We start from the raw sequence: 23,780 nt of genomic DNA on the forward strand, positions 1-23,780 counted from the left end.
GGAGAGAGCTGGAGGGAGAGTGGACACCCCAGAGCCGAGGGGTTAGATTGAGAAAGGAAGAAGGCGGTGTAGCTTGCTTCATGGGTGGGGTACTCTGCTGAGTAGCAGAAATTGCTACTAGGCCCAAAAGGATTTCCTGGGACAGATGTACTTAGGTAAACAGGCGGTGTAGCTTGCTTCATGGGTGGGGTACGCTGCTGAAATGCACCAAATTCTACTAGGCCCAAAAGGATTTCCTGGGCTAGATGCCGTTAAAAAATAATACTTAGGTAAACAGGTGGTGTAGCTTGCTTCATGGGTGGGGTACGCTGCTGAGTAACACCAAATTCTACAAGGCCCAAAAGGATTTCCTGGGCCAGGTGCCGTTAAAAAATAGTACTTAGGTAAACAGGCGGTGTAGCTTGCTTCATGGGTGGGGTAAGCTGCTGAGTAGCACTAAATTCTACTAGGCCCAAAAGGATTTCCTGTGCTAGATGCCGTTACAAAATAGTAGTTAGGTAAACAGGCGGTGTAGCTTGTTTCATGGGTGGGGTACGCTGCTGATTAGCAGAAATTGCTACTAGGTCCAAAAAGATTTCCTGGGCCAGATGCCATTAAAAAATAGTACTTAGGTAAACAGGTGATGAAGCTTGCTTTATGGGTGGGGTACGCTGCTGAGTAGCACCAAATTCTACAAGGGCCAAAAGGATTTCCTGGGCTAGATGCCGTTGCAAAATAGTAGATAGGTAAACAGGCGGTATAGCTTGCTTCATGGGTGGGGTAGGCTGCTGAGTAGCACTAAATTCTACTAGGCCCAAAAGGATTTCCTGGGCCAGATGACGTTAAAAATAGAACTTAGGTAAACAGGCGGTGGGTGGCTGGGCTACTCTGCTGACTAGCAGACACTGAAGCTTTGGAACAGACCTCTGAATCCCAGGCCATAGTATGAGTAAACAACTCTGCAGACGACCCCACCCACCTGGAATTGACGATGGCAACATCATGTAAAATTCAGCAAGGGGACTAAATAAAGAGTCTCCATTTTTTCCCAAAAAATAGCCACAGACACCACTTAAGTGGCATCAATTTCGCCAGAGTTTTTTCAAACAGTTGATGAGGTGATTTTCAAAAATCATCAAGCTTTTAGTCTCCCCAAGATGACACAGGGGTAGAAAGTCCTTGTGGATCCAGGATTTGTTCATCTTGATGAACATTAGTCTGTCTACATTGCCACTGGACAGCCGCGTGCGCTTATCTGTCAGCACACTACCAGCAGCGCTGAACACACGTTCAGAGAGAACGCTGGCTGCGGGGCACAACAAGATCTCCAGGGTGTGAGTGGCGAGCTCAGGCCATTTTTCAAGATTGGAAGCCCAAAATCAGCAAAGGTCCAGTTCCACAGTCATGGCATCGATGTTAACTTGGAGATACTCTTGTACCATCCTCTCTAGGCGTTGGCTGTGCATCAGACTTCTTATCTCCTGTGGCCTTGCAAAGGATGGTCTAAAAAAATCTTGACACGATTGGAAAAAATTGCTGTTACCACCAGATACGATGTTACTGTCATGGTTTGAGTGATGACTCGATAGTCCCATGGATGGCAAGTTTGAACTCAGAGATTCCCTTTGTGCACCACTGGTGTTTTGTGGAAAAGTTAGATTCTGTAACAGTCTCTGCTGATACTCCTGCATGCGTGAATCCCTTTCTATGGCAGGAATTATTTCACCAAATTTGTTTTTGTACCGGGGATCTAAGAGTGTGGCAACCCAGTAGTCGGCATTACTTCGGATTCTGACAATCCCAGGGTCATGTTGCAGGTAGTGCAGCAAGAAGGCACTCATGTGTCTGCCAGACATTGCTCCTAGGCCCTAAACTATCAACTGGATTAGATGCAGTGAAAATTGAGATACAAAGCCGGTGTAGTTTGTTTCACAGGCAGGCTACTCTGCTGACATGCAGACACTGCTCTTAGGCCCTAAACTATTAACTCGATTAGATGCAGTGAAAATTGAGATACACGGGTGGTATAATTTGTTTCACAGGCAGGCTACTCTGTTGACGTGCAGACACTGCTCCTAGGCCCTAAACTATCAACTGGATTAGATGCAGTGAAAATTGAGATACACAGCCGGTGTAGTTTGTTTCACAGGCAGGCTACTCTGCAGACGTGCAGACACTGCTCATATGCCCTAAACTATCAACTGGATTAGATGCAGTGAAAATTGAGATACACGGGTGGTATAATTTGTTTCACAGGCAGGCTACTCTGTTGACGTGCAGACACTGCTCCTAGGCCCTAAACTATCAACTGGATTAGATGCAGTGAAAATTGAGATACACAGCCGGTGTAGTTTGTTTCACAGGCAGGCTACTCTGCAGACGTGCAGACACTGCTCATATGCCCTAAACTATCAACTGGATTAGATGCAGTGAAAATTGAGATACACGGGCGGTATAGTTTGTTTCACAGGCAGGCTACTCTGCTGACATGCAGATACTGCTCCTAGGCCCTAAACTATCAACTGGATTAGATGCAGTGAAAAATGAGATACACAGGCGGTATAGTTTGTTTCACAGGCAGGCTACTCTGCTGATGTGCAGACACTGTTCCTAGGCCCTAAACTATCAACTGGATTAGATGCAGTGAAAATTGAGATACACGGGTGGTATAGTTTGTTTCACAGGCAGGCTACTCTGCTGACATGCAGATACTGCTCCTAGTGTTATGACCTGGTGGTTAGGACAATAATGGACCTGGTGGTTAAGAGCACACGGAAAGACCAGATAGATACTAATAATATAGGACGAGCTCTGAGACGTGGGAACTCTGCTGACCGCAATCCCTAATCCTATCACACACACTAGAAATAGCCGTGGATTGCTCCTAACGCTCCCTATGCAACTCGTCACAGCCTAAGGAACTAGCTAGCCCTGAAGATAGAAAAATATAGCCTACCTTGCCTCAGAGAAATTCCCCAAAGGAAAAGGCAGCCCCCCACATATAATGACTGTGAGTAAAGATGAAAATTACAAACACAGAGATGAAATAGATTTAGCAAAGTGAGGCCCGACTTACTGAACAGACTGAGGATAGGAAATTGAACTTTGCGGTCAGCACAAAAAACTACAAAAAGACCACGCAGAGGGCGCAAAAAGACCCTCCGCACCGACTCACGGTGCGGAGGCGCTCCCTCTGCGTCCCAGAGCTTCCAGCAAGCAAGACAAAAATCAAAATAGCAAGCTGGACAGAAAAATAGCAAACAAGAGAAAAACAAGCAGGAACTTAGCTTCTGCTGGGAAGACAGGTCACAAGAACGATCCAGGAGTGAACTAGACCAATACTGGAACATTGACAGGTGGCATGGAGCAATGATCTAAGTGGAGTTAAATAGAGCAGCCAGCTAACGAATTAACCTCGTCACCTGTGGAAGGAAACTCAGAAGCCGCAGCCCCACTCACAACCACCAGAGGAAGCCCATGGACAGAACCAGCCGAAGTACCATTCATGACCACAGGAGGGAGCTTGACAACAGAATTCACAACACCTAGGCCCTAAACTATCAACTGGATTAGATGCAGTGAAAATTAAGATACACAACCGGTATAGTTTGTTTTACAGGCAGGCTAATCTGTTGACGTGCAGACACTGCTCCTAGGCCCTAAACTATCAACTGGATTAGATGTAGTGAAAAATGAGACAAAAAGCCGGCGTAGTTTGTTTCACAGGCAGGCTACTCTGCTGACGTGCAGACACTGCTCCTAGCCCCTAAACTATGAACTGGTTTGGATGCAGTGAAAATTGAAATACACAGCCAGTATAGTTTGTTTTACAGGCAGGCTAATCTGTTGACATGCAGACACTGCTCCTAGGCCCTAAACTATCAACTGGATTAGATGCAGTGAAAATTGAGATACACAACCGGTATAGCTTGTTTCACAGGCAGGCTACTCTGCTGAAGTGCAGACACTGTTCCTAGGCCCTAAACTATCAACTGGATTAGATGTAGTGAAAATTGAGATACACAGCCGGTATAGTTTGTTTCACAGGCAGGCTACTTTGTTGACGTGCAGACACTGCTCCTAGGCTGTTATGATCAGGTGGCCTTGGAGCAGCATGAAATGACCTTCGCTGGAGCAGTGGTAACTTTACTGACCGCAACCCCTGATCCTATCACCGCGACTAGAAGTAGCCGTGGGGTGTGCCTAACCAGACCTAGAAACCTCAACACAGCCTAAGGACTAAATATCCCTAAAGATGGGAATAGGAAAACTCTCTTGCCTCAGTAGACCCCCAAAGGATAGGTAGCCCCCCACAAATAATGACTGAGTAGGAGAGGAAAATACACACACAGACAGAAAACAGGGATAAGCAAAGGAGGCCACTTCTACCTAGATAGGAAAGGATAGTACAGGATACTATGCGGTCAGCATAAAACACTACAAAATATCCACAGCAGAAAAATACAAAAACTCCACCACCTAACTAAAGATGTGGAGAGTATATCTGCGACTCCAGCGAGTCCAACTAGACTGAGAAAAACATTAGGCACAGTCTAGCAGGACGGGAAGATAACCAAACCAGATCCCCAACCCGAAGCCGGGAACCAACACAGCGACGTCGGTTAGCAAAACGTTGAGCCTCTTCCTGAGACAACACCAAATTGTCCACCACCTGAGCCCAAATCTGCTGCAACCTGTCAACCACAGAATCCACATCAGGAAAGTCAGAAGACTCAACCTGCCCAGAAGAAAAACGAGGATGAAAACCAAAATTACAAAAAAAAGGCGAAACCAAAGTACCCGAACTTGCACGATTATTAAGGGCAAACTCGGCCAATGGCAAAAAAGCCACCCAATCATCCTGATCAGCAGACACGAAGCATCTCAAATAAGTCTCCAAAGTCTGATTAGTACGCTCGGTCTGGCCATTTGTCTGAAGATGAAATGCAGAAGAAAAAGACAAATCAATGCCCAGCCTAGCACAAAAGGCCCGCCAAAACCTAGAAAGAAACTGGGAACCTCTGTCGGACACAATATTCTCAGGAATACCATGCAAACGGACCACATGCTGAAAAAACAACGGAACCAAATCATAAGAAGATGGCAATTTAGGCAAAGGCACCAAATGAACCATCTTAGAGAATCGGTCACAAACAACCCAGATAACCGACATCCTCTGGGAAACAGGAAGATCGGAAATAAAATCCATAGAAATATGCGTCCAGGGCCTCTCAGGGACTGGCAATGGCAAAAGCAACCCACTAGCACGGGAGCAACCAGGCTTGGCCCGCGCATAAGTCCCACAGGACTGCACAAAAGACCGCACATCACGCGATAAAGAAGGCCACCAAAATGACCTACCAACCAAGTCTCTGGTACCAAAAATGCCAGGATGACCAGCCAACACAGAACAGTGAACCTCAGAAATCTCTCTACTAGTCCATCTGACAGGAACAAACAGCTTCCCCACAGGACAATGATCAGGTTTGTCAGCCTGAAATTTCTGAAGAACCCGTCATAAATCAGGAGAAACGGCAGAAAGGACCACCCCTTCCTTCAAAATACCGACTGGTTCCAAGACCTCAGGAGAATCAGGCAAAAAACTCCTAGAGAGGGCATCAGCCTTAATATTCTTAGAACCCGGAAGGTATGAGACCACGAAATCAAAACGAGAAAAAAACAAGGACTATCGAGACTGTCTAGGATTCAACCGTTTGGCAGACTCGAGGTAAATCAGATTCTTATGATCGGTCAAGACCACAATACAGTGCTTAGCTCCCTCAAGCCAATGTCGCCACTTCTCAAACGCCCTCTGAGACAAAACAGCCCCTGCCCCAATCTCAGAAGCGTCAACCTCAACCTTAAAAGGAAGAGAAACATCCGGTTGACGCAACACAGGAGCAGAAGTAAAATGATGCTTAAGTTCCTGAAAGGCAGACACAGCCGCAGGGGACCAATTCGCCACATCAGCGCCCTTCTTCGTCAAATCAGTCAAGGGCTTAACCACGCTGGAAAAATTAGCAATGAAACGGCGATAAAAATTAGCAAAACCCAAAAATTTCTGAAGGCTCTTCACTAGTGTTGAGCGATACCGTCCGATATTTGAAAGTATCGGTATTGGATGGTATCGGTCGATATCCGAAAAATATCGGATATCGCCGATACCGATATCCGATACCAATACAAGTCAATGGGACACAAATATCAGAAGGTATCCTCTATGGTTCCCAGGGTCTGAAGGAGAGGAAACTCTCCTTCAGGCCCTGGGATCCATATTGATGTGTAAAATAAAGAATAAAAATAAAAAATATTGATATACTTACCCTCGGACGCGCCCTGGTTGTCACCGCTGCAACCGCCATGATTCCCTTCCTAAGAATGAGCGCGTTAAGGACCTTCGATGACGTCGCGTGTTATGAAAGGTAATTCAGTACCACAATGGACATAGAGGTCAACGCACATACAGTGACCTGGCAATAACCCAAAAAACAAGAACGAGCTCTGAGACGTGGGAACTCTGTTGACCGCAATCCCTAATCCTCTCCAACAACACTAAAGGCAGCCGTGGATTGCGCCTAACGCTCCCTATGCAACTCGGCACGGCCTGAGAAACTAGCTAGCCTGAAGATAGAAAATAAGCCTACCTTGCCTCAGAGAAATACCCCAAAGGAAAAGGCAGCCCCCACATATAATGACTGTGAGTAAAGATGAAAAGACAAACGTAGAGATGAAATAGATTTAGCAAAGTGAGGCCCAACTTTCTGAACAGAGCGAGGATAGGAAAGGTAACTTTGCAGTCAACACAAAGCCCTACAAAAACCACGCAAAGGGGGCAAAAAGACCCTCCGTACCAAACTAACGGCACGGAGGTACACCCTCTGCGTCCCAGAGCTTCCAGCAAGCAGGAAAAAACAAATAGACAAGCTGGACAAAAAAAACAGCAAACAAAATAGCAAAAGTGGAACTTAGCTATGCAGAGCAGCAGGCCACAGGAACGATCCAGGAGGAAACAGGTCCAATACTAGAACATTGACTGGAGGCCAGGATCAAAGCACTAGGTGGAGTTAAATAGAGCAGCACCTAACGACTTCCGCACATCACCTGAGGAAGGAAACTCAGAAGCCGCAGTACCACTTTCCTCCACCAACGGAAGCTCACAGAGAGAATCAGCCGAAGTACCACTTGTGACCACAGGAGGGAGCTCTGCCACAGAATTCACAACAGTACCCCCCCCTTGAGGAGGGGTCACCGAACCCTCACCAGAGCTCCTAGGACGACCAGGATGAGCCATATGAAAGGCACGAACAAGATCGGGAGCATGGACATCAGAGGCAAAGACCCAGGAATTATCTTCCTGAGCATAACCCTTCCACTTAACCAGATACTGGAGTTTCCGCCTTGAAACATGAGAATCCAAAATCTTCTCCACAATATACTCCAACTCCCCCTCCTCCAAAACCGGGGCAGGAGGATCAACAGATGGAACCATAGGTGCCACGTATCTCCGCAACAATGACCTATGGAATACGTTATGTATGGAAAAAGAATCTGGAAGGGTCAGACGAAAAGACACAGGATTAAGAACCTCAGAAATCCTATACGGACCAATAAAACGAGGTTTAAACTTAGGAGAGGAAACCTTCATAGGAATATGACGAGAAGATAACCAAACCAAGTCCCCAACCCGAAGTCGGGGACCCACACAGCGTCTGCGATTAGCGAAAAGTTGAGCCTTCTCCTGGGACAAAGTCAAATTGTCTATTACATGAGTCCAAATCTGCTGCAACCTGTCCACCACAGTATCCACACCAGGACAGTCCGAAGACTCAACCTGCCCTGAAGAGAAACGAGGATGGAACCCAGAGTTGCAGAAAAACGGTGAAACCAAGGTAGCCGAGCTGGCCCGATTAATAAGGGCGAACTCAGCCAAAGGCAAAAAGGACACCCAGTCATCCTGATCAGCAGAAACAAAGCATCTCAGATATGTTTCCAAAGTCTGATTGGTTCGTTCGGTCTGGCCATTAGTCTAAGGATGGAAAGCTGAGGAAAAAGACAAGTCAATGCCCATCCTACCACAAAAGGCTCACCAAAACCTCGAAACAAACTGGGAACCTCTGTCAGAAACGATATTCTCTGGAATGCCATGTAAACGAACCACATGCTGGAAAAACAATGGCACCAAATCAGAGGAGGAAGGCAATTTAGACAAGGGTACCAAATGGACCATCTTAGAGAAACGATCACAGACCACCCAAATGACTGACATCTTTTGAGAGACGGGAAGATCTGAAATAAAATCCATAGAGATATGTGTCCAAAGCCTCTTCGGGACCGGCAAGGGCAAAAGCAACCCACTGGCACGAGAACAGCAGGGCTTAGCCCGAGCACAAATCCCACAGGACTGCACAAAAGTACGCACATCCCGCAACAGAGATGGCCACCAAAAGGATCTAGCCACTAACTCTCTGGTACCAAAGATTCCAGGATGACCAGCCAACACCGAACAATGAACCTCAGAGATGACTTTATTCGTCCACCTATCAGGGACAAACAGTTTCTCCGCTGGGCAACGATCAGGTTTATTAGCCTGAAATTTCTGCAGCACCCGCCGCAAATCAAGGGAGATGGCAGACACAATTCCTCCCTCTTTGAGGATACCCGCTGGCTCAGATACACCCGGAGAGTCGGGCACAAAACTCCTAGACAGAGCATCCGCCTTCACATTTTTAGAGCCCGGAAGGTATGAAATCACAAAGTCAAAACGGGCAAAAAACAACGACCAACGAGCTTGTCTAGGATTCAACCGCTTGGCGGACTCGAGATAAGTCAAGTTCTTATGATCAGTCAAGACCACCACGCGATGCTTAGCTCCTTCAAGCCAATGACACCACTCCTCGAATGCCCATTTCATGGCCAGCAACTCTCGATTGCCCACATCATAATTTCGCTCAGCAGGCGAAAACTTCCTGGAAAAGAAGGCGCATGGTTTCATCACCGAGCAATCAGAACTTCTCTGCGACAAAACAGCCCCTGCTCCAATCTCAGAAGCATCAACCTCGACCTGGAACGGAAGCGAAAAATCTGGTTGACACAACACAGGGGCAGAAGAAAAACGACGCTTCAACTCTTGAAAAGCTTCCACGGCAGCAGAAGACCAATTGACCACATCAGAACCTTTCTTGGTTAAATCAGTCAACGGTTTAGCAATACTAGAAAAATTATTGATGAAGCGACGATAAAAATTAGCAAATCCCAGGAACTTTTGCAGACTCTTCAGAGATGTCGGCTGAGTCCAATCATCAATGGCCTGAACTTTAACCGGGTCCATCGCGATAGTAGAAGGGGAAAAAATGAAACCCAAAAATGAAACCTTCTGAACACCAAAGAGACACTTTGACCCCTTCACAAACAAAGAATTCGCACGCAGGACCTGGAACACCATTCTAACCTGCTTCACGTGAGACTCCCAATCATACGAGAAGACCAAAATATCATCCAAGTATACAATCAGGAATTTATCCAGGTACTCTCGGAAGATGTCATGCATAAAGGACTGAAATACTGATGGAGCATTGGAAAGCCCGAATGGCATAACCAGGTACTCAAAATGGCCCTCGGGCGTATTAAATGCTGTTTTCCATTCATCGCCCTGTTTATTACGCACAAGATTATACGCACCACGAAGATCTATCTTGGTGAACCAACTAGCCCCCTTAATCCGAGCAAACAAATCAGACAGCAGCGGCAAGGGGTACTGAAATTTGACTGTGATTTTATTAAGAAGGCGATAATCAATACAAGGCCTCAACGAACCATCCTTCTTGGCCACAAAAAAGAACCCTGCTCCCAATGGTGACGACGACGGGCGAATATGACCCTTCTCCAAGGATTCCTTTACATAACTCCGCATAGCGGCGTGCTCAGGCACAGACAAATTAAACAGTCGAACTTTAGGAAATTTACTACCAGGAATCAAATCGATAGCACAATCGCAATCCCTATGCGGAGGTAGGGCACTGGATTTGGGCTCATCAAATACATCCCGGTAATCCGACAAGAACTCTGGGACCTCAGAAGGGGTAGATGATGAAATAGACAGAAATGGAACATCACCATGTACCCCCTGACAACCCCAGCTGGACACAGACATAGATTTCCAATCCAATACTTGGTTATGGACCTGTAGCCATGGCAACCCCAACACTACCACATCGTGCAGATTATGCAACACCAAAAAGCGAATATCCTCCTGATGCGCAGGAGCCATGCACATGGTCAGTTGGGTCCAGTACTGAGGCTTATTCTTGGCCAAAGGCGTAGCATCAATTCCTCTCAATGGAATAGGATACAGCAAGGGCTCCAAGAAAAACCCACAGCGCCTAGCAAACTCCAAGTCCATCAAATTCAGGGCAGCGCCTGAATCCACAAATGCCATGACAGAATAGGATGACAAAGAGCAGATCAAAGTAACGGACAAAAGAAATTTCGACTGTACCGTACCAATGGTGGCAGACCTAGCGAAACGCCTGGTGCGCTTAGGACAATCGGAGATAGCATGAGTGGAATCACCACAGTAAAAACACAGCCCATTCCGACGTCTGTGTTCTTGCCGTTCATCTCTGGTCAAAGTCCTATCACATTGCATAGGCTCAGGTTTATGCTCAGATAATACCGCCAAATGGTGCACAGTTTTACGCTCACCTAAGCGTCGATCGATCTGAATGGCCAAAGACATAGACTCATTCAGACCAGCAGGCATAGGAAATCCCACCATGACATCCTTAAGGGCTTCAGAGAGACCCTTTCTGAAAATTGCTGCCAGATCACATTCATTCCATTGAGTGAGCACAGACCACTTCCTAAACTTCTGACAATATATCTCTACCTCATCCTGACCCTGACACAGAGCCAGCAAAATTTTCTCTGCCTGATCCACTGAATTAGGTTCATCATAGAGCAATCCGAGCGCCAGAAAAAACGCATCAATATCACATAATGCAGGATCTCCTGGCGCAAGGGAAAATGCCCAGTCTTGAGGGTCACCACGTAATAAAGAAATAATGATCTTCACTTGTTGAACTGGGTTACCAGAGGAGCGGGGTTTCAAAGCCAGAAACAGTTTACAATTATTTTTGAAACTCAGAAACTTAGCTCTATCTCCAGAAAACAAATCAGGAATAGGAATTCTAGGTTCTAACATAGAATTCTGAACCACAAAGTCTTGAATATTTTGTACTCTTGCCGTGAGATGATCCACACAAGAAGACAGACCTTTAATGTCCATCACTACACCTGTGTCCTGCACCACCCAAATGTCTAGGGGAAAAGAAAGACAAAACACTGTGCAGAGAAAAAAAAATGGTCTCAGAACTTCTCTTTTCCCTCTATTGAGAAGCATTAGTACTTTAGGCCTCCAGTACTGTTATGAACTGGTGATTTAGAACCACAATGGACCTGGTGGTTAAGAGCACAGAAAATGACCTGATAGTTACTAATAACATAGGACGAGCTCTGAGACGTGGGAACTCTGCTGACCGCAATCCCTAATCCTATCACACCACACTAGAAGTAGCCGTGGAGCGCTCCTGACCAGACCTAGGCGCCTCGGCACAGCCTAAGAAACTAGCTATCCCTGAAGATAGAAAAATAAGCCTACCTTGCCTCAGAGAAATTCCCCAAAGGAAAAGGCAGCCCCCCACATATAATGACTGTGAGTGAGTAAAGATGAAAATACAAACACAGAAATGAAATAGATTTTAGCAAAGTGAGGCCCGACTTACTGAATAGACCGAGGATAAGAAAGATAGCTTTGCGGTCAGCACAAAAACCTACAAACAACCACGCAGAGGGCGCAAAAAGACCCTCCGCACCGACTAACGGTACGGAGGTGCTTCCTCTGCGTCCCAGAGCTTCCAGCAAGCAAGACAAACCAAAAATAGCAAGCTGGACAAAAATAGCAAACAAAGAAACACAAGCAGAACTTAGCTTATGCAGGGAAGACAGGCCACAAGAACGATCCAGGAGAGAGCAAGACCAATACTGGAACATTGACTGGAGGCAAGGAGCAAAGAACTAGGTGGAGTTAAATAGAGCAGCACCTAACGACTTAACCTCGTCACCTGAGGAAGGAAACTCAGAAGCCGCAGCCCCACTCACATCCACCAGAGGAAGCCCATGGACAGAACCAGCCGAAGTACCACTCATGACCACAGGAGGGAGCTTGACCACAGAATTCACAACAGCAACACCAGAAATCGACAATCTTCCTGATGGGCTGGCGCCATGTGCATGATCACCTGTGTCCAAAACTGGGGCTTATTTTTAGCCAAGGGTGTAGCATCAATGCCCCTTAAAGGAATAGGGTTCTGCAAAGGCTGCAAGGGAAAACCACAACGCCTGGCAAACTCAAAGTCCATTAAGTTCAAGGCGGCGCCTGAATCCACAAACGCCATGACAGAAAATGATGACAATGAACAGATCAAGGACACAGATAACAGAAATTTAGGTTGTACAGTACTGATGGTAAATGAACTGGCGATCCTCTTGGTCCGCTTAGGGCAGACAGAAATGACATGAGAAGCGTCGCCACAATAATAACACAACCCATTCGGATGTCTGAAACCTTGTCGTTCCGTTCTAGACAGAATCCTATCACACTGCATTGGCTCAGGAATTTGCTCTGAGGATAACGCCATAGCGCGCACAGTTCTGCGCTCCCGCAAGCGCCGATCAATCTGAATGGCCAGAGACATAGAATCACTCAGATTGGAGGGTGTGGGAAACCCCACCATAACATCTTTAATGGATTCAGAAAGACCCTTTCTGAAAATTGCCGCCAAAGCATCATTATTCCATTTAGTCAATACAGACCATTTTCTGAATGTCTGACAATACAATTCTGCCGCCTCTTGACCCTGAGACAGGGCTAACAAGGTCTTCTCAGCTTTATCCACCGAATTAGGTTCTTCATACAGTAATCCTAACACCTGAAAGAAGGAGTCTACATTAAGCAAAGCAGGATCCCCAGATTCCAGGGAAAATGTCCAATCCTGTGGATCACCACGCAGCAGGGAAATGATGATTTTAACTTGTTGAATGGAATCACTGGAGGATCGAGGTTTCAATGCAAAAAACAGTTTACAGTTGTTTTTAAAACTCAAAAATTTGAGTCACCAAATCAAATCAGGAGTAGGTATCTTCGGCTCTAAAGCAGGAGTCTGAACAATGTAATCAGAAAAACCCTGTACTCTAGCAGCAAGCTGGTCTACACGAGAAGCTAATTCCTGAACACTCATGCTAGCACAAGGCTCTTCAGCCACCCAGAGATAAAGAGGGAGGATAAGACAAAACAGACTGAAGAAAAAAAAATGGCTCAAGATCTTTCCTCCCTTCTTCTGAGATGCAATTAACTCATTGTTGGCCAGTAGTACTGTTATGATCAGGTGGCAGCATGAAATGACCTTTGCTGGAGCAGTGGTAACTTTACTGACCGCAACCCCTGATCCTATCACCGCAACTAGAAGTAGCCGTGGGGTGTGCCTAACCAGACCTAGACACCTCGACACAGCCTAAGGACTAAATATCCCTAAAGATGGAAATAGGAAAACTCTCTTGCCTCAGAGTAGACCCCCAAAGGATAGGTAGCCCCCCACAAATAATGACTGTGAGTAGGAAAGGAAAAGACACACACAGGCAGAAAACAGGGATAAGCAAAGGAGGCCACTTCTACCTAGATAGGAAAGGATAGTACAGGATACTATGCGGTCAGCATAAAACACTACAAAATATCCACAGCAGAAAAATACAAAAACTCCACCACCTAACTAAAGATGTGGAGAGTATATCTGCGACTCCAGCGAGTCCAACTAGACTGAGAAAAACATCAGGCACAGTCTAGCAGGAACAAAATAGAAACAAGATAAGCACAGAAAATAAACACACAGCAGTGTGTCTAAAAAAATGAAGAAAACACTTATCTTTGCAGAATTGGCAGCAAGCAGGAGGGGCCAGGCAGAGGACCAATACTTCCAAAGGAACATTGACTACTGGCAAGGACTAATGAGTCCTGCACAGCTAAATACCCCAGTCCGAATTGCAATTAGCAGAAACACCTGTCCAAGACTGCTGCTCAGGAATAGCTGCATTACCATCAACAACCACCGGAGGGAGCCCAAGAGCAGAATTCACAACACTAGGCCCTAAACTATCAACTGGATTAGATGCAGTTAAAATTGAGATACACAGCCGGTGTAGTTTGTTTCACAGGCAGGCTACTCTGCAGACGTGCAGACACTGCTCCTATGCCCTAAACTATCAACTGGATTAGATGCAGTGAAAATTGAGATACACGGGTGGTATAGTTTGTTTCACAGGCAGGCTACTCTGCTGACATGCAGATACTGCTCCTAGGCCCTAAACTATCAACTGGATTAGATGCAGTGAAAATTGAGATACACAGGCGGTATAGTTTGTTTCACATGCAGGCTACTCTGCTGATGTGCAGACACTGTTCCTAGGCCCAATACTATCAACTGGATTAGATGCAGTGAAAATTGAGATACACGGGTGGTATAGTTTGTTTCACAGGCAGGCTACTCTGCTGACATGCAGATACTGCTCCTAGGCCCTAAACTATCAACTGGATTAGATGCAGTGAAAATTGAGATACACAACCGGTATAGTTTGTTTCACAGGCAGGCTACTCTGCTGAAGTGCAGACACTGCTCCTAGGCCCTAAACTATCAACAGGATTAGATGTAGTGAAAATTGAGATACACAGCCGGTATAGTTTGTTTCACAGGCAGGCTACTCTGCTGACATGCTGATACTGCTCCTAGGCCCTAAACTATCAACTGGATTAGATGCATTGAAAATTGAGATACACAGGCGGTATAGTTTGTTTCACAGGCAGGCTACTCTGCAGACACTGTTTCTAGGCCCTAAACTATCAACTGGATTAGATGCAATGAAAATTGAGATACACGGGTGGTATAGTTTGTTTCACAGGCAGGCTACTCTGCTGACATGTAGATACTGCTCCTAGGCCCTAAACTATCAACTGGATTAGATGCAGTGAAAATTGAGATACACAGCCGGTATAGTTTGTTTCACAGGCAGGCTACTCTGCTGTAGCGCAGACACAATGTTAGGGGTCGAGTTCCTGCCTCTGCACAGGGGGAGTCTTGGGCCATCTCCGCTACGGACTCCCATTCTTCTCCTGCCGCAGTGGAGCCTGCTCAGCAGAGACGTCGATCCCAGCATCTTGCTCGGTCTGACTCTGTGCTAAGAGTTACTGCTGCATTTCCTGCTTCTGCCATTGGAGTCAGTGCTGGGCAGCGGCGAGCGGACGCTTCTGGGGCTAAGTCCTGCTTTTCACATTCTGAGCATGCCCAGAGTAAGAGCTCTCAGTGGAGATCGAGGGTCACATGATCATATACTGCAGCTAAGGTCCTTGTAGGTGCTGGGACTAAATCCTGCTATGCACTCTGAGCATGCCCAGGGCAAGATCTCTCAGTGGAGATCTAGGGTCACATGTCCAGGTCCTGCAGCACTCCATTGGTCCTTCTTTGAAAGGTCCTAAACGTGCTGCAGTTATTTAAGGCTCGCATGGCCGCACGGCCATGTGCTAGTATCAAGTCATATATGTGCTTTGCGCCAGTGTGGTTATGTATGAGTGTGTTCAGGGACCTGGCTGAAATAAGCCCCTAGAATACCGGCACCTCCGGTGAGGAGATTGCATGTTGCATAACCACTGACTGCTATCAGCTTGGCAGTAAGCTTGTGCTCCTGTGAGACTAACAGGGTGCAGTGCTTCCCTTTCACGGCTACTCTGTGCAGTAACAGAGATAGCCTATACCGCCTAACAGTGCCGCCATTCGCTAGCAGCAGGTTCCTCCTGCACGGTGGACCCCGGGCTGCGAACGCACCATTTATAATAAATATCCCTATTTTCTCGGTGCGTTCCGCTTGCCCTAACAGTATACTAGCGCCAGGGTCTGGCTAGTAAATGGCGGACGATCAGCGTTTACAGCGGTACATCCAGCAGCTGGAGGGTAGGTTGGCGGCTCTCGAGCGCACAACCTCAGCTGTGGATGTTATCGCAGTCGCTGTTCAGGCTGCAAGTGTAGCTGCAGCCAGTTTGTCCTCTGCCACCCCTGCTACGACTTTATCCCGTCTCCCGCTTCCAGACAAGTTTGCTGGTGACAGTAAGCAATGTCGGGGATTCGTGAGTCAGTGCTCCATACATCTTGAGCTTCTGGCTGCACGTTTTCCTATGGAACTGGCAAAAGTGGGATTTATTTTATCCCTTTTGTCGGGCAGGGCGTTGGAGTGGGCAACGTCGCTATGTGAGCGCAATGATCGTGTGGTGCAGAGTGCTCCTCTCTTCCTGGACGCTCTGAAACAGGTCTTTTTGGGACCTCGTGTCACCCACGATACTGCGCTCAAATTGTTGGCAACAACCCAGGGTTTGTCCATGGTCAGCCATTTCGCCGTCCAATTCCGGACTGTGGTCTCGGAGCTGGAGTGGCCGGATAAAGTCCTTATTCCGGTGTTCTGGAGAGGTCTGGCAGACCATGTGAAGGACGCCTTGGCCACCAGGGAGATTCCCGCCACACTGGAGGAGCTTATTTCTATATCTACCCTCATCGACCTCCGTTTTAACGAGCAGAGGTTGGAGCGGGCCTAGTGTAGGCAGAGGTTTCGGCTGGCTCCCACCTTTGCTAGACCTCTAGAATCTTCCGTTCACGCGTCCGACTCCCATGAGGCCATGGAGGTTTCTCGAGCGGGACCTAAGTCTCGGACCGCTCGAGTACCCGCGGTTTGCAGAAATTGCCAACAAGAGGGGCATTATGCCAATAAATGTCGACGGCGGTTCGGTAAACGATCGCATCTAGTGACCGTTGGAGGTTCTCTAGACACAGTGGTGTTTTCCTCCAAGATGTCCTTCAAGGGGACAATCATATTAGGCTCTTACTCTCTAACAGTCGAGCTTTGTGTGGACTCCGGAGCAGAGGGGAAGTTTATGTCCTCGGCTTTTGCTCTGCGCCATGCAATACCTCTGGTGATACTCGCCAAACCGGTGACTGTTAGAGTAGTGAACGGGTCAACACTTCCATCTCAGATCACACACCAGACTGTCCCTTTCATGTTAGCTATGTCCCCATCCCACCAGGAGAAAATTTCCCTTCTTGTCCTTCCCGAAGGAATGGATGAGATTCTGCTGGGAATACCCTGGCTCCGTTTCCACTCCCCACATATTGAGTGGTCGTCTGGGAGGATATTGGGTTGGAGTGAATCCTGTAAGGGCAGATGTGCGAAAGAGTGCGTTCAGGTTTCCACCACTGAGATACCCGCAGATCTCTCTTCTCTCCCCAAATACTATTGGTCCTCTGCAGACGTCTTCTCCAAAAAGGCTGCGGAGACCCTTCCGCCTCACTGTCCCTATGACTGTCCTATAGATCTCTTGCCTGCAGCAGAACCTCCTCGGGGACGTGTCTATCCCCTCTCTCTTCCTGAAACGGAGGCCATGTCCCAATACATCCAGGAGAATTTGGCGAGAGGGTTCATTAGGAAGTCAGTGTCACCAGCAGGGGCAGGGTTCTTCTTCGTGCAGAAGAAGAACGGAGAATTACGTCCTTGCATAGATTACAGGGGTCTTAACGCAATCACCGCTAAGAATAAGTACCCGTTGCCCCTGATTTCTGAGCTTTTTGATAGGCTACGGGGAGCTAAGGTATTTACCAAATTAGATCTGCGGGGTGCTTATAACCTGATTCGCATCCGTGAGGGGGACGAATGGAAGACGGCGTTTAACACCAGAGATGGGCACTATGAGTATCTGGTGATGCCCTTCGGGCTCTGTAATGCCCCAGCTGTTTTCCAAGACTTTGCCAACGACATCTTCCGGGATATGCTTTCCACCTCGGTCGTAGTCTATCTGGATGATATTCTCATCTTTTCTCCAGATATTGACTCCCACCGGAGAGATGTTGTCAGAGTCTTCGACCTCTTACGGGCAAATTCTCTCTATGCAAAGTTGGAGAAGTGTATGTTTGAGCAGGAGTCTCAACCTTTCCTGGACTATATCATCTCCGCCCAGGGATTGGCTATGGATCCTGCCAAACTACAGGCTGTGATGGACTGGCAAGAACCCCATTCTCTTAAAGCGGTGCAGCGCTTTATGGGGTTCATTAATTATTACCGCCAGTTCATTCCCCACTTCTCAACTTTGGTAGGTCCCTTGGTAGCCCTCACCAAGAAGGGAGCACATCCCAAATTGTGGTCTGAAGAGGTCTCCAGGGCCTTTTCTTCTATTAAGTCCCGTTTTGCTAGCGCTCCCATCCTACATCGTCCTGATGTTGATAACCCGTTCATAATGGAGGTGGATGCCTCTTCCGTTGGTGCAGGAGCAGTCCTCTTCCAAAAGGATGCTCAAGGTCGGAAGCATCCGTGCTTCTTCTTCTCCAAGACCTTCACACCTGTGGAGAGGAATTATTCAATTGGGGACAGGGAGTTGCTAGCGATTAAGCTGGCTTTCTCGGAATGGAGACATCTCTTGGAGGGGGCTCATTTTCCCTTTCAAGTCTTCATGGACCACAAAAATTTGTTATATCTGCAAACAACCCAGCGGCTAAATTCTCGTCAGGCCAGATGGTCCTTGTTCTTGTCCCGGTTCCACTTCACCCTTCATTATCTTGCTGGGGAGAAGAACATTCGTGCTGATGCTCTCTCTCCCTCTGTTGTTTCATCTGAGGAGGAGGAGGGGGAGCCTCGGCTTATTGTCCCTTCAGAGAGCCTGAAAACCAAAGCGCCGGTTTCGCTAGAGTCTGTGCCTCTGGGCAAGACTTTTGTGCCCATTAATTTGCGACCGGAGTTTCTCTCTTGGGCTCATTCGTCCAGGGTGGGTGGACACTTTGGAACAAAGAGGACATCTGAGCTGCTGGCGAGGACGTACTGGTGGCCTCATATGGTCCGGGATGTCAGGGATTATATTCAGGTGTGTGTCTCCTGCGCCAAAAATAAATCTCATCATCAAAGGCCAGCTGGGTTACTCTATCACTTGCCGGTGGCAGACAGGCCCTGGGAGATGGTCGGGATGGACTTTGTTGTGGGTTTACCCAAGTCTCGCGGCTGTACCATCATTTGGGTCATCACCGATCATTTCTCAAAAATGGTGCATTTGGTGCCGCTACCACGGTTACCTTCTGCACGGGCCTTGGCAGCGTTGTTCATAAAACACATCTTCCGCCTACATGGAATGCCAGACAAAATTGTCAGTGACCGGGGCCCCCAGTTTGCGTCTCGGTTTTGGAGAGAGCTTTGTCGTCTTCTCAGTATTGAGTTAAATCTCTCTTCCGCATATCATCCCAAGATGAAGGGGTTGGTAGAGAGGGCCAACCCGACCTTGGTCACATACCTGCGACATTTTGTTTCAGCCAGGCAGTATGACTGGGCATCCCTGCTATCGTGGGCAGAGTTTGTACTGAACAACACCGTAGCCGACTCCACTGGACAAACCCCATTCCTCCTCAACTATGTTCAGCATCCGCGGGTACCTGTGCCTATGCCCGTGTCTTCCGTCGACTTCAGGGTGGCAGACTGGGCTGTGGAGGCACGGGATATTTGGGACCGCTCTCAGGATGCCATTCAGGCCTCCAAGGAGAGAATGAGGTCCTCCGCCGATGCACATCGGCGCCCCGCTCTGACCTTTGCTCCTGGCGACTTGGTGTGGCTCTCCGCCCGTAACATCAGGCTGCGAGTTGAGTCCACTAAGTTTGCTCCTCGCTACTTGGGCCCCTTCAAGGTCCTCGAACAGGTTAATCCTGTGGTCTATCGTTTGGCCCTTCTGCCACGCCTGGGTATCACCGACACCTTTCATGTGTCCCTCTTGAAACCCGTATATATGTCCCGGTTTTTCGAGTCATCTGCTGGAACATCGGGTTTGTCTACGGATGATTACGAGGGGAACGCTATTTTGGGGTGCAAGGTGGTACGTGGCAAAACATTTTATTTGGTGGACTGGAAGAGTTACGGCCCTGAGGATAGGTCCTGGGAGCCTGCTGAGCACATTCGAGTTCCGCAGCTCATTGCTGCCTTCGAACGTAGCGAGGCCCAGGGAGGGGGACCCTAGGAGGGGGGTAATGTTAGGGGTCGAGTTCCTGCCTCTGCACAGGGGGAATTTCGGGCCATCTCCGCTGCGGTCTCCCATTCTTCTCCTGCCGCAGTGGAGCCTGCTCAGCAGAGACGTCGATCCCAGTGTCTCACTTGGTCTGACTCTGTGCTAAGAGTTACCGCTGCATTTCCTGCTTCTGCTATTGGAGTCAGTGCTGGGCAGCGACGAGCGGACGCTTCTGGGGCTAAGTCCTGCTTTTCACATTCTGAGCATGCCCAGAGTAAGATCTCTCAGTGGAGATCGAGGGTCACATGATAAGATACTGCAGCTAAGGTCCTTGTAGGTGCTGGGACTAAATCCTGCTTTGCACTCTGAGCATGCCCAGGGCAAGATCTCTCAGTAGAGATCTAGGGTCACATGCTCAGGTACTGCAGCACTCCATTGGTCCTTCTTTGAAAGGTCCTAAACGTGCTGCAGCTATTTAGGGCTCGCATGGCCGCACGGCCATGTGCTAGTATCAGGTCATATATGTGCTTTGCGCTAGTGTGGTTATGTATGAGTGTGTTCAGGGACGCGGCTGAAATAAGCCCCTAGAATACCGGCACCTCCGGTGAGGAGATTGCATGTTGCATAACCACTGACTGCTATCAGCTTGGCAGTAAGCTTGTGCTCCTGTGAGGCTAACAGGGCGCAGTGCTTCCCTTTCTCGGCTACTCTGTGGAGTAACAGAGCTAGCCTATACCGCCTAACAGTGCTGCCATTCACTAGCAGCAGGTTCCTCCTGCACGGTGGACCCCGGGCTGCGAACGCACCATTTATAATAAACATCCCTATTTTCTCGGTGCATTCCGCTAGCCCTAACACACTGCTCCTAGGCCCAAAACTATCAACTGGATTAGATGTAGTGAAAATTGAGATACACAGGCGGTAAAGTTTGTTTCACAGGCAGGCTACTCTGCTGATGTGCAGACACTGCTCTTAGGCCCTAAACTATCAACTGGATTAGATGCAGTGAAAGTTGAGATACACAGGCGGTATAGTTTGTTTCACAGGCAGGCTACTCTGCTGAAGTGCAGACACTGCTCCTAGGCCCTAAACTATCAAGTGTGATTATATGCAGTGAAAATTGAGATACACAGGCGGTATAGTTTGTTTCACAGGCAGACTACTCTGCTGACATGCAGACACTGCTCCTAGGCCCTAAACTGTCAACTGGATTAGATGCAATGAATATTGAGATACACAGGCGGTAGAGTTTGTTTCACAGGCAGGCTACTCTGCTGACGTGCATATACTGCTCCTAGGCCCTAAACTATCAACTGGATTAGATGCAGTGAAAATTGAGAAACACAGCTGGTGAAGTTTGTTTCACAGGCAGGCTACTCTGCAGACGTGCAGACACTGCTCCTAGGCCCTAACCTATCAACTGGATTAGATGCAGTGAAAATTGAGATACACAGGCGGTATAGTTTGTTTCACAGGCAGGCTACTCTGCTGACATGCAGACACTGGTCCTAGGCCCTAAACTGTCAACTGGATTAGATGCAGAGGAAATTGAGATACACAGGCGGCATAATTTCTTTCACAGGCAGCCTACTCTGCTGATGTGCAGACATTGCTCCTAGGCCCTAAACTATCAACTGGATTAGATGCATTGAAAATTGAGATACACAGCCGGTGTAGTTTGTTTCACAGGCAGGCTACTCTGCAGACGTGCAGACACTGATCCAAGGCCCTAAACTCTCAACTGGATTAGATGCAGTGAAAATTGAGATACACAGGCGGTATATTTTGTTTCACAGGCAGGCTACTCTGCTGACGTGCAGACACTGCTCCTAGGCCCTAAACTATCAACTGGATTAGATGGAGTGAAAATTGAGATACACAGGCGGTATAGTTTGTTTCACAGGCAGGCTACTCTGCTGACGTGCAGACACTGGTCCTAGGTCCTAAACTGTCAACTGAATTAGATGCAGAGGAAATTGAGATACACAGGCGGCATAATTTCTTTCACAGGCAGCCTACTCTGCTGATGTGCAGACATTGCTCCTAGGCCCTAAACTATCAACTGGATTAGATGCATTGAAAATTGAGATACACAGCCGGTGTAGTTTGTTTCACAGGCAGGCTACTCTGCAGACGTGCAGACACTGATCCAAGGCCCTAAACTATCAACTGGATTAGATGCAGTGAAAATTGAGATACACAGGCGGTATAGTTTGTTTCACAGGCAGGCTACTCTGCTGACGTGCAGACACTGCTCCTAGGCCCTAAACTATCAACTGGATTAGATGCAGTGAAAATTGAGATACACAGGCGTTGTAGCTAGCTTCACAGGTGGGCTACTCAGATTTCTATCAGACAATGCTACTAGCCCAAAAGGATTGGCTGAGCTAGATTACACCAAATGCTGTGACAAACACTTGCACAGCACTGACACAGACCTGCCTTGCAAACAGTGCTATGAACTGCTCTAACCTACCCTGAAAAGGGCTGATATTACAACTAGTCCCAACTCCTCCCGTCTCCCTAAACCTATCTCTCTGACAATTCGCTACAAAAAAACACTCTTAGTCTGTATAGCGCCCACAGCAGCAGCGGTGCCGTCTAACACTAATCTGCAGCAGTGAAGAAATGGTGGCGATGGGGCAAATGGCTGGTTCTTATAGGGCAAGGACATGTGACATACACAGCCAATGACACATGCCCTTGCTTGTGTGCATCACATGCACATTGCTGTGTGTGTGTGCACTGCTGATAGGCTGAGAGACTGCATTGCCCCAGTGTAAATGCGGGAAAGAAAAAAAAATGGAGATCGGCGGTATTTCAGCACAGATCTATTCCCCGCCCCCCCACCCACTATACACTGAAACAGTCTATTAACAATGATAAACAATTTTAATGTGCAAATCAAGCGAAGCTTTTGCTGAATGAACAGTTATCAAACAGAAACTCGAACAGCCGAATTTTAAGCAAATTGTTCAGGTTCGTCGAACAACTCGAACACCGCCCAAAACAGCTAGAATTTGAGATTGGCGAACAGTTCGACTCGAACACCACTCATCTCTACTGAAGACCTTGCCTTTGCATGAAAGAAACTCATGTCCAGAAAAGTTACCAGACTTGGTAGATTTGTACAACCACATTCCAGTGAATTCCACTAACTGCACTCCAGCATACCTGATGAGAGGAAGATCTAGTAAACTACCAGTTGATCTAGACATGGGAGTCTTAACCCCAGAAAATACCTCACCTGATACAGATTGGGATACTGAGAGACAAAAAAAGTATCGCCAAGTACAAGAGTGCATCGAAAGAAGTCTATCACAGGCGAGACAAAAACAAGAGAGAGACTATAACCAACGTGCCCCTGCAATTCCCTTGTCACCAGATGACCAAGTGCTAAAACGTAAAAGGAGAATGCACAAACTTGATGACCAGTGGGAAGCAGAACTGCATACTATCCTACCCTCAAATTTCGACAACACAAAAGTATGCTTTATAAGCAAAGATGGAGGAGAAACTTCAACTACAGTATCCAGAGATCACCTTAAAGTATGCCCTGGCAAACTGAGGAACAAAGAAGAAAATCCTGGAACTTCTCAACCCATGGGGGAAGAAGAAAAGAGAATCCACACCTTTCTTAGAGATTTTTCCCAGTCTTGGACTCAAATACATCAGGCCATAG

This window comes from Ranitomeya imitator, chromosome 3 (assembly GCF_032444005.1).
Source record: "Ranitomeya imitator isolate aRanImi1 chromosome 3, aRanImi1.pri, whole genome shotgun sequence".
NCBI lineage: Eukaryota > Metazoa > Chordata > Amphibia > Anura > Dendrobatidae > Ranitomeya > Ranitomeya imitator.